This window comes from Lissotriton helveticus, chromosome 4_1 (assembly GCF_964261635.1).
Source record: "Lissotriton helveticus chromosome 4_1, aLisHel1.1, whole genome shotgun sequence".
Classification (NCBI taxonomy): domain Eukaryota; kingdom Metazoa; phylum Chordata; class Amphibia; order Caudata; family Salamandridae; genus Lissotriton; species Lissotriton helveticus.
Window position 1 is genome coordinate 33,269,903 of NC_136063.1, and position 12,566 is coordinate 33,282,468.

Here is a 12,566-nt window from a genome sequence, read left to right on the forward strand (position 1 = left end):
AGAAGACGTCTACCGATTCTTCTGGGAGCTGGAGGGCCTGGCAGAGCAGGAACCTCTCATAATCTGCACTGGCGAATGGTTCGAAATATGTTGTTATGGCGTCGCGTAGAGTGGCGTAGTTCCGGGGCGGGCCTCCCTCCACCACGTCTTTTGAGATGTCGTGTATTGCCTCCCCTCCTAGGTGCAGAAGCATCGCTCGCCGTCGCTCGACAGCGATGTCCGCCGCCACAAAGTAGTTTTCCAGGCGTTCCACCCATTTCCTCCATCTGGCTGCTTGAGATGGGGGTGTGCCCGTGACAGCAAAAGGCTCCAGCGGGGGTATGGCGGCCATAGCCATCCGGGAAGGCGGGAGGGCTATGTGTCCGGGGGTGCAATGTCACCAGAGGGCCAGGAGCAGGTTCAAGTGAGGACAGAAGGCTCTGCAAGGTCCTAATAACGTAGCACGCGAGATGCGTGGTGAATTGCAGGGTCTCCGCCCGCGAGATGCGTGGGAAATGGCAGGGAGGCTGTTGCGTAGCACGCGGGAGGCGTGGAGAGGCGCCCGGCAGCAACCCGTGGTAGGCACAGCGGGCCAGCGCGTGGTCGGGAGCCGGGGCAGATGTCTGCCGGAATGCAGATGAGGCGCTGGGCTGTTGGCACGCACCTGGGGCCATATGGCTGAGTCGGCTGGCGGAGCGGTGGGGCCACTGGCAGGCGGGACCCACGTCTCTGGAGGCACCGGCACAGAGGAGTGCAGGGGGAGCAGTGGTGAGTCCGACGGCCGGGGTGCTGGTGCGGCCATACCGCCGCTCGACAAGGCTGTCGCTGGGTGGCTGGGGGCACTCCGCCGGCGGGTCGTGCCGCGCACGCTGAGCGGGGCACACAGCAGGGCCGCGGGTGCCTAGGACTTTCGTCGGGTTTCTTGGCCCCCAAAGTCCTTCAGTAGAAAAGTGGACTTCATCCCTCAACCTGTAGTGTGCCAGGAGGCGCATCTGCAGAGTGGTGGAGAAAGGGAGGCATGGCCTCCGAAGACATCTTAGCAATCCCACTGTGTGGGACTTACTGGAGGTAACAGGATGGGTTCTTGGCCTCCAAGGACAACCTTGGTGCCAACTACCCCTCCTATTACCTTCATTATGTCCCACAGAGCAGTACTGGTAAGATCTCAAAGCAGGCCATGTCTCCTTTTCCCACCAGTCTGCAAACACGCTCCCTTGTGAGCTCATATATGGGGATTAAAGTCCCCTTTGCTGCTGGGTGTTTTTAGGGGCCAACTAGCCTACCTGATACCTCCAATAAGCCCTAGTTAGTGGAATTGCTAAGAGGTGGACTCAGGCCATGCCTCCTTTCTCACCCACTCTGCAAACTCTACTCCTAGCACACTCTTTTTGGGGAATGAAGTCCCCTTGCCTCCTGAGAGTCCCTGACGGCCAACTAACCCTCCTGTTATCTCTAGTAAGCTCCCACTCAACTGGATTCCTGTTAGTGGTCCAAGGCCACACACCCTTTTTACACCACACTGCAAACACACGCCTGGTGCTCTGCTGCTCGGGGAATGAAGTCCCCTTCAGTGCTCAGTACACAAGAGGACCTCATTGCCCACCAGCAATGCGCCAAGAGACGTGTTTGCAGAGTGGAATAAAAAGGGGCGTGGCCTCGGACCTTATCTCAGCAATCCCACTGGATGGGGTGTACTTGAGGTGCCTGGTGGGCTAGTTGGCCCCTAAGGACCCTAAAGATTCTAGGGTCCTTAATCCCCCAATGCAGAACGCGCGAGTAGATGCATTTCAAGAGCGGTGTAGGAAGGGGTGGGCCTCCGGAGAGATGCCAGCTTCTCTTTATTTTTTTTATTATTAAAAGGGGGCTGTGTGCCACCCCTTCTCTTAATATTTTGTGGGCCCTTGGAACGCCAACCCCCAGGGCCTGAAACATTTTATATATATTTTTTAAACAGGAAGGAGGGCAAATTAAGCCCCGGGCACCCCATCCCCCGGGTCATGGCCACTGTGTCTCATGGCCACTGTGTCTCTCACCCTCCCCTCCTCTTTCCTCCTCCATTCTCTGTCTACCTCCACTGCTCTTACCCCCTCCTCCCCTGAATCTCTCCCCTTGCCTGCTTTTACCCTTACGTACATGTTCTTTTTGCTTGTCTCAACCTTACTTGTCACTATGTAGCCAGGCTCTAATAACTTTGTAACCTTTGTAACAATGTAACCTGCAATTATGGTCTGATACTCATGTAAAGTGCTCTGATACCTCCGGGTCTAGCCAGCGCTATATAAAACCTATAAAATAAAATAAATGAATAAGGAAGGCCGCATCGCCCCCCTCCTGAAGCCTGTATTGGACCCGGGTGGGAGCAGTGCTCCCCCCCTGCCATTGCAAACAACAATGTCCCAGAGGTGGGAAGCCCGGTAAATTGCTGGAGCCCGCGCTGGGGGCTGGCGGTACCTAGGACCATGGAGGTACTCCAGGAGGGGGGCCACGCGGCCACCCTCCTATCAAGTTGGAAGCCCCACGGCCTGGACCTGCAATGGACCCCTGAATTGTATTTTCTCAGTGCCCCGGGGAGGTGGTGGTCGCTGGGGCAGTGTGGGGAAGCAGGAGCCCCCCATGCTACTTTTAATGTATTGCAGCCCGAGGAGGTGGTGGTCCCCAGGGCTTGTAGGGGACCCTCGAGGCCCCCCACCCATATTACACAAATGCCCGGGGGAGGTGACAGTTCCTGGGACAGTGTGGAGGGCCAGGAGCCCCCCCCCCACAGTTTTTTTTAAAAAGCTGCAAATGGGCCAGGTCCTGAGTACATCTAGAAAACGAATCGCAGGAGACTGCACTTTGGTTTTTTTGGTTTTTTTTCAGCAGGATTTGCAGACACTGCACAAATCCACATATTTCTTTTAATGCTTTTTTGGCCCTCAGGGTCCCTGTGGGACCCGCTGAAAAGGCCTCGGGGGTCAGGGTATTTCTACCTAGCCCTCTTTTCTTGTGACTCAGTTCAAACAACTCACAAGATGGCTGACAACACTTTTTGGTTTAGAGTGTTAGCTGTCAATCAGAATCAACCTTGTGCTCAGGAGGCTTCTCGGATCCACTGCAGTCATTAGATATTGAAAGTTTATATTTATTTTTTAATTCCTCAAGAACTACTGAATAGATTAACACCATTTAAAGCAAAGAGTGCACTCTGAACCAAGAGCTACCTCTATTCCAAATTTGTTGTAATTCCATTCAGCAGTTTGGGCTGTAGCTGCGCCAAAAGTTTATTTTTGAAATTATCATGGAGAAAACACGTTTTGGGACCCCCCATTTTTATCACATTTTACAAACATTCTCTTTCAGGAGGATTAAGGAGCTAAAATTTTGCATTTGCACTTTCTTTTCCATTTTGCCAATTTTTCCCTCATTGGGACCGCTAGAGCTGCTGTTTTTGGTGATTCCCGAGGCCCATACGCACTTAAGGAAGGACACGGCATGGACGTGCACAGTGGGCTCTCCGCTGGTGTGCCAAAGGCAAGCTTGTCTGCACCTGTCAGCATCCTGGAAGTGTCCAGCGCCTGCCATTATGCTCGATTTGGTCAAGATGGTAAATCGCAGCTTACTTATAGACTTCTGCAACTGCTAAGGTTACCCCTTGTACGGATTTGTTGGCCCTTAGCCTTAGTCTCCTCTGTGTTAAACAAGGAAAGGTGTGCACAGGGCAGGGCGGTTTCCACACCAATTCGAGGGGCCTTTGCAAAAACATTATTTCATTACCCAGATTTGCGAACAGTAGGACTTTTGATTTCTTGGAAGCCTTGCTCAATTCGCGTTCACTTCCTGGACACGCTGATACCATCTGTGAGCTGCAATGTCAGGATTTTCCGGATGTATTATTTGGAAATGAAACTTTGTTAACAAAATCCTCTGGCCCCACAATTTGCTATGCAATTCCTAAGGGCTTTAAAATATGTAGAGAGGATTGCTTGAGTGGTAGATGAGGGGGTGTGGCTATGATTTTCAGGAGCATCAGAGTGTGGACCTTTGGGTCCAGCAGTCTCTTTCCTCACCTTCTTGTGTAGTGGTTTGTCACCTCTGGCTGTGAGATACTCCCAATTGATTAACTTGGGTAAACTTAATCCTCATAAGGTATTGAATGAGGAGAAGGAGGCAGTATCCCTTCAGGAGAGTACCTCTACACTAGCTCTGACTTAATTTGTATTTAAGCCTACCCATCAAGCAGGTCATGTTTCTGGATCAGATATTTTCAAAAGTACCGCTGGAAGGGGACACTCCCACCCCATTAGTTTGGTCGTACCAGTATATGATTACAGTTTGTTGGTACTGTATAAGAAGGTACCTACCTCAGGCAGGATCAATATCTCACTACATTCTCAGGTGATATGGTCACTTATGCTGTCCTCCTGGATAACTGGATTGGCTCCATTACTTGTGATTTAGCACCTGAACTGCCACGGCAGTTGCGTCCAGTACAGCCTAGAATGGCTATAAAAAAGTACCAGAAAGAGGTCAAAATGGCAAAACAAATCTATTTTGAGGACAGAATCTTAAAGGTTGGTAATAAGTCAAGAGAAAGTTTTAAAATAGTGGAAACCTTTAGGCCCCCAATGGTCTGTGTAGGATGGCAGGTGCCCCCTGCGGAATGGTGTGAACAACTTGCTCACTAGTTCCAGAATAAAATTGGCAATATCCAAGCCAGTCTCCACCCCAATTTTGCAGGTTGAGGAGCTGATGGGTTACAACCAGCAGCCTAGCCAAACTTATGGTTTGACTTTCTCACTGGTTCAATCTCCCTGGAAGGATCACTGTTAGCATTTGCAATCTTAAGTCGGGCCCTCCCACAGAGGTATGCCCCACAACCCTTCTTGCCCTAGGAGCAGACGGCATTAATCTTTTGACTAACAATCGCCTAAATGCCTTGCTATCTTTGGCTACAGTACCCAAGGCCTGGAAGCAGGATACAATTGTGTCTCTGCTAAAGAAACACCAGGTGGATGCCTGATCCATCTTTTTACAGGCCTATTTTGTTACTTTTTGCCTTCTCAAAAGTGTTGGAAAACCATGTCAATCAGCAGCTATCCCACTCTCTAGAAAGCAGATCTGCTGCCTCCAAGCCAGTCTGGTTTCTGCCCTCTTTGCAGCATGGAGACAGTGCTAGTGGAGGTGGTTGATTATATCAGGGGTACCTTAAATGTCGGAGGCAGGGTGATGCTGATTATGCTGGATTTGTCTGCAGCATTCAACATGATATACCCCACTCCACACTTCTGGCATGGCTCCAGACTTTCGGGATCAGGGGCCAGGTGTGGAAATTGCTGGCTTTTTTCCTAGAAGGTAGAGGTCAAGAGGTCTGATTTCCACCGGTTGCATCTGGGTCTCGTGATCTCCAGGTAGGAGTGCCACAGGGCTCTGCCTTGAGCCCCACATTATTTAATATATACCTCACTCCTCTGACTTTCTTGGCAGAGACTCTGCGTGCAAAAATAGGTTAATAAAACAGTGACACCCAATTAATTTCTCCAGGGGTAGGGAAGAAGTATTCCCTGGTGAAAAAAATCTGAACTTATTTTACAGTGGACATCTCATCTCGAGCGTAAGTGTAATGCAGGGAAAGCTGAGCTATTCGTATTTAATACAAGATCAGATGAGCCATGGCAGTCCTTTTGGCCGAAGGATGCTCCACCTCCGCTAAGCCACTCTAGATCTTTTAAAAAACATAGTATTAGGTTTGAAGATGGGCTCTGTTTTCTGGCACAGGTTAAAGCAGTAGTAGGGACTTGCTTTGGTCTGCTGCAAGTGCTCAGGAAGTTGCTCCATTTTCTCTCTCTGCTAAGAAACTGATAGTACAAGCTCTGATAATATGCAGGCTTCACTATGGCAATTCACTGTGTCTGGGCCTGCCTGATTACTTACCAGTAAGCTGCATGTGGTCCAAAGTGAAGCGCCCCAAACGCGTCTCGGCTTGCTTCTGAGAACTCAGGTATCCTTGTATCTTAGAGAACTACATTGACTTCTTAGTAGGAAGATAATTGTTTTCAAGACCTTGCTATTGGTCCACAGAGCTCTTCATTAGTCTGGCGAAGGGTACCTGTGAGCAAACATTTGTTTTTATGCTCCCTGCAGGTGTCGGTTCAGCCAACTTGTTCTGGCCAGAATCCCTCTGATCCATAGGTCTAGAATGAGTGGCATGCCCTTCTCATTTTTGGAATCTTTTCTTGGTAATAATCTCTCAATGGGGTTAAGATGCATCTCATCCACCCTCCAGTTCCAGAAGAAGTAAAAAACATAACTGTTTTTGCACAATTGATGTTGCTTCTCTCTGTTTCTTCCCACTGGTAGTGCAGAGCTCTAGGACACTCTTCGGAGTAAATGTGAGCTTCAGAAGTGCCTTTTACATTATATTACATTACTTCAGCTGAGTCTAGCAACTGACTGACATCTCCATGAGGGGGGTCCAGTTTGTGACGTAGACGGGGTCCTACACTCTTACCCACCAGGTAAAAGGGGTTAGACCATCCAGAAGGGGTGGAGCTCTTATGGTCTGTGTTGACACGTATTATAACTTTTATTTGCTACTTTCTATAAATCATTGCAGCCTATACAATCTATGCAAGAATCACTCTGGTTCAATAAATATTGAAAACGCCCCTTTGTGTATTCTTTGTATATTTCTGTGAGCAAAACAAAGCATGAGTGACCGAGCAAAAATTTGAAATCTGTCACCATGGTTCCTAAGGGAACAGAGTTGTCATGTTCAGTGGGTGCCAAAACTGTTTGCTCCCTGTTCGGGTTTAGAGGGGCTGGCAGTAGGACTGCGAGTCAGCAGGGACAAGGGCCAACATATCCTATGGAGGTTCATGAAATCAGTCTGGAACCATCCTATTTATATGGGTCACAAACAAGCAGTTTCTACTGTTTGGTGGAAAATACACAACACTGCTGTAATCCATTCCACGGTAACCAACTTTAATCCACTCAACCGTAATCCACTGTAATCCACTATACTCAAATCCACTCCCTGTAATCCACTCCAGTACACTCCACTGTGACCCACTGTATTCCACTGCAATCCATTGTAATCAATCCACTGTAATCCACAAATGTTAATTGCACAGACAACACCCACCACCCTGGTGGTTTTATTTTTAGTCTCTGAGCTAGCTCAGTACTGGTGACAGCACTTCCCATAGGTCACCAATACGTGAAGCTGGTGACTAGGTGCTGGGATTTAGGATAAAACTTACTAATTAGCAGGCACTGCAAGGCAGTCCGTACACCCCAAGGAGGAAATTGTGTTTTGCTGAGGCATGAGCTGTCACATTTTTATTTGCAGTGTGTGTAACCATTTATTTTTACAGTTAACATGTAAATATACAAGTTTCAATCTTAGAAGACCACGCATGTGCTTATACACAATCTTCAAGGTCCATTAACATGACCCAAAGGAGCAAAGTGAGCTGAGTGCTAATGGTGTCAAGGTGTGTCGTGCAAGTCACAACTTTCAATCCAAGTCTATCATGCACCTTCATGTCATACCTTTAAATTAAGTAATTATATTTAGTAAAAGTAAGAATTGCCCTCTGTAGCCATGCTCTCTACAGCCCGGTGCAGTCTGCCATCCTGTACTTTTTTCCAACCAGCGTTCTCTCCTGTTCTGTTTTCTATTAGGTACCTTGCCACATACTCGACCTAATTAGGATGTATGACGTTACAACGCATACTTTTACAACGCATACCTTTACAACGCATTTTTTACAACACAAAATCCATTACAACGCATTCCATTACAATGCATGCCATTACAACGATTTTTTAAAAACTACCTTTACAACGCATTCCATTACAACACATACTACCTTTACAACGCATAACATTACAATGCATACCATTACATTACATGTATGGTAAGTATTGGATAGTGTAGGGGTAAAAAGGACTATTCTAACTCCAGGGGGTGCAACAGTAGGGTAAGTGTTGGATAGTGTAGGGGTAAAAATTACTATTCTAACTCCAGGGGGTGCAACAGTAGGGTAAGTGTTGGATAGTGTAAGGGTACTATGCGTTCTGATGGTATGCGTTGTAATGGTATGCGTTGTAATGACTGCGTTGTAATGACATGCATTGTAGTGGTATGCATTGTAGTGACATGCGTTGTAATGGTTGCGTTGTAATGGCATGCAATGTAATGGATGTTGCGTTGTAAAAGTTTCGTTGTAATGGTAGTGCGTTGTAAAAGTTGCGTTGTAATGGTTGTTTCCCCCTAATTATGATCTTGGCAGCAGGGATACTCCATTACAAACATGGCGCCCTATTACAAGTTCCATAGGATATTTTGGAATTGTAATTTGACAGACGGGACATCCGTCATGGTTGTGACAGAGTAATCCGGTCCGCCAAGATTATATTCAGACACCTGCTTCTCGCATCCTCTTCTGTCCCATTGTCTCCTCTTCCCATCCTTCACTGCTGATGTTATACTCAAAGAATACTATGTTATTTAATTTCATCTTCAGCCCTCTTTATCCTTCGGCATGTTCTCCCTTCCACCCTGTAATCTTATCTCCTGTGTTCTCCCCATAATATGTTTTCTCTACCCTGTGACACATGCTGGTCTGTGCCCTCCCACATCCTGTGCTCTCCTATTCTGTTCTCCCTTATCTTGTGCCTGCCCTCATCCAATTTGCTATGGCTTTGGCCGAGACCATGCCTCTTGGTTTTGTCAATGCTTCTTTTCTGATGCCTTTGACAGTCTTTGTTAATGCATGACTGCACCACTAACTTTTAGCTCTATTCTTGTTTTCAGATTTTTTGGGGTCTACAGAGCTGAGCTCCTTTGTTTGCTGTATACAGAGACTCTAAAAAAAATTGCAAGGACAGGATATCCTAGAAAAGCACTGCACAGGTAATATGGGTAATCTCAAGAAGGCCAAGCTAGGCTTTAGGTCCTGGGCACTGTTTAAATAATTCACCACAACTTTGAATTTCTTTTAACCCCTTCGACGCTGATGACGAGCTGGGCTCGTCATGCAGTAGCCTCCTGCTACGCTGATGACGAGCCGGGCTCGTCATGAATAATGGGGTTCACGGGTTTCCAGCACAGGGGAAAAATCCCCATAGCATTCAAGAGGTTAATATCTTAGACCTGGCTCAAAATCATTACTGGCTTTTATTATAAACTGGGTAGCATCATAGAATTACCATGTGGAATTTCCTGTCACCTGATCACAAGTAGTCCAATGTTTCCGCACCCAGATTCCAGAGTGAAGGATCACTGGAAATTCTGGTCCAGTTAAATCACTTGAGACTTCAGCTGCAACAGGTGCTAGGCCTCTGTCCCATTCTCACCTGCCCATGCTTCAGCCTTCCAGGACTCTTTTCCCCCTCTTCTGTCCCTCCAACAACATCCCTTCACTCTCAGTATTCAGAGAAGTCCCTGCTCAAATTTAACACTCACTCAAAGTTGGTGAAAAATATTATCCTTTAACCCCTTGGAATGTGGAATATCAAGCTTAAACCTGCATGGTAATTGGATGCCCACACATTTTCGCCCCTTTCTGGTGGGTCAATCTTGTCATTGCACAGCGCTGGCGGGGTCCTTACCTAACGAAAACATCTAAAGGCCCATCTTTTCCAACAATACTTACTATAGTGTATCACAATGATTTGATAATTTTCCGCTTGCTGTTCTCCAATGTTCTTTAAAATTCTTCGGCCCACATGCATCAATATCGGCTTTTGCGAGTTCTAAATTGCGAAAAATAACGATTCGCAATTTAGAATTAGCAAAAGTCTATGCATGAATATTTTTTTTTTTTTTTGCAATTCGGTAAAAATCGCTATTTTTACCGATTTGCAAAAAAAATGCAAATTTTCAATTGCGAATTCACAATTCCCATTCATTCCTATGGGCCAAAATGCCCATAGGAATGAATGGGAATTGCGAATTCACAATGTGCAATTGCAATTCATCAATGCATTTCAAGGGTGGAGAGGGGGGTCAACATGACCCCCCCTGCACCCATGAAATGTACTTTTCAGCATAAGTTACATACACACATGTCCTAAGGACATGTGTGTCTGTAGCTTAACAGTTTAAAAAATTCATTTTTTTGCATTTTGAAACAATTTCGCAAATTACCACGAAGTTGAACTTCGTGGTAATTTGCACTTCCAATTTTAAAAATCGCACATTTTTCTGTAATGATGCATAGCATTTAAGAAATCGCACAATTGCGATTTCTTAAATGCTAACGCAATTTTAGAAATCGTAAAATAGATGCGACTTCTAAAATGGCATGATGCATCCCAAACAGCACTTTTGCATTCGCAAACGGCTGATTTTAAGGAATCGCACCGTTTGCGACTACAAAAATGCTTGATGCATGTGGGCCATGATGTTTTCCAATCCTCTCATCTTGATATAACTCAGCTACCTTTGAGCATTTCAATGTAAAGTTCCAAAATACTATTAAGGTCCAGGTGCACTTAATAACTGTCAAAATAAATTTAAAATGCAATAAAATCACAAAAAGACCAGACAGCAGAACTTTCTGGTTACCAGCACCTAACCTGCTTTTACACTCTTTCAGTAATGTCCCTTCTATATTGAGTGGGAGTTGTGTGCACATTGAGTAGTACCCACCGTCTCAATACTTGTTCCCAACAGGAACTTAACAATTCAAAACAAAAGCAAAGGTGCACCACTCAAAGAAAACTTTATCAAAAAGGACAATTATAACGTTCATATCCAGAAAAGAGAGTTCTTCAATTTTTTATTTTTTATCTCGCTTTTATTGTTTCATTTTCATTGCACCTAGATAAAACACAGCATTCAACACAACACATCACCTCTATTTGGGATCTCTCGTGTGCAATTCTATAAAGAATAATTTCTCTCACCATGCCTTGACCTCTGTAAGTAGATGTCTGTTGCTGCTGACTCCATTATCCCTTTCACATTGTCCAAATCCTCTCCCCACTAGCCATCTTCAGCCTGGTTTGCCTCTGAGGTGGCAGCTGTGTTGTATTTTGTATTATAATTCTTGCATTTCTCTTTTAAGTTGGCCTATTGTATTTCCCTTTTAATCTATGCTCCTTAGTTCTGTGCACATGCACATCTGTAGATTCCATTTAGGATTGTTTATATGTGAATGTCTTGTACTGGCAGATGCTGCTGGGAACTGATGTAATGAGTACTGTGCTGTTTCTATTAAACCAGTACCAACTTTAACTTGGATTATTTGAATGATTTACAACAAATTTGGCGACGAGGGTGACCAGTACCTACTACTCAACTAACTACAGCACAGGAGTGGTACAACTTTCAATTTTTTTTATTTCTATTTTTAACAATCTTCAACATTCTTGTTCTTGGATATTTGGATTTAATATTCCTGCTACATGGGCAAGCTAACATGAAGACCTGGAGTTAACATTACTGTTTTGTATCCTGAATACGAACATTTTCCTGTTTTCATCGTTTTTCAGCTTGCTGAAAGGAACCTTAAATCAAGCTCTGCTGCCGTCTACATTGCATCGAATCCTCACCCTTTGTGAGAGTGCAGATTTGCCATTGTTGTTGTCGACTATCATTCAAAGTGGCCTGAGGTCAAGCTTATTTCTCATCCTAATACTAGTAGTGTGATTTTATTTTTAAAAGAGTTATTTGCTCGGGAAGGTGCTCCTGAAATGATGATTTCAGATAATGGAGTACAATTCAAATCATCTGAAATTCAGGAATTCTTTAAAGATTGTGGTGTCAAACATATCACAACTGCCTTGTATGAACCTCAAGGGAATGGACAAGTTGAGAGGTACAACAGAGTTCTTAAACAAGATATTATTTGGGCCCGTACTTTTGGTAATTTATGGAGGGAGAGACTTTGGTTATATCGCATCACACCTCATTCGACTACCGAAGTTTCACCTTTCCGCTTTTTAAGAGGCAGAGATCCCATTTCTAAATTATGCCCTTGGTGGTTCAAAAAGAATTGTGACTCTCATAAAACTGCACCTGATATTTCTGAGGTTGGGCAAAAAGTTGGAATTAAGCAACACAAGAGCATATGTGATTATGATATACGTATGAAAGTTAAAACACCTGAGTTCAAATGTGGTGATTGGGTGAGGATTCGAAAACCTGGCTTTATTGCCAAAGGTGATGTAAAGTTTGGTAAACCCATCAAAGTAGTTAAAGTGAATCGCAACAGTGTGGTCACACAAGATGGAAAGGTTTGGAATGTCCGACGTGTCTCCAAATGCATGCCCTTATACTGATGATTTTCTTAAGGGGGAAAATGTGTTGTATTTTGTATTATAATTCTTGCATTTCTCTTTTAAGTTGGCCTATTGTATTTCCCTTTTAATCTATGCTCCTTAGTTCTGTGCACATGCACATCTGTAGATTCCATTTAGGATTGTTTATATGTGAATGTCTTGTACTGGCAGATGCTGCTGGGAACTGATGTAATGAGTACTGTGCTGTTTCTATTAAACCAGTACCAACTTTAACTTGGATTATTTGAATGATTTACAACAAGCTGCCAAAAGACTAAAAAGGTACTTCAAAACTAGAGCAACACCTAGCCACA

General features: G+C 45.0%; 1 pseudogene across 1 annotated transcript in view; it reads left to right on the forward strand.

The window, feature by feature from the left end:
- The first annotated feature begins 8,838 nt into the window (after window positions 1-8,838).
- LOC144828303 (verrucotoxin subunit beta-like) overlaps window positions 8,839-12,566 on the forward strand; it is a 112,548-nt pseudogene continuing 108,820 nt past the window's right edge. The window contains exon 1 of the transcript XR_013610421.1: window positions 8,839-8,878. The product of XR_013610421.1 is annotated as a verrucotoxin subunit beta-like (transcript). The remainder of the gene's footprint in view (window positions 8,879-12,566) is intronic.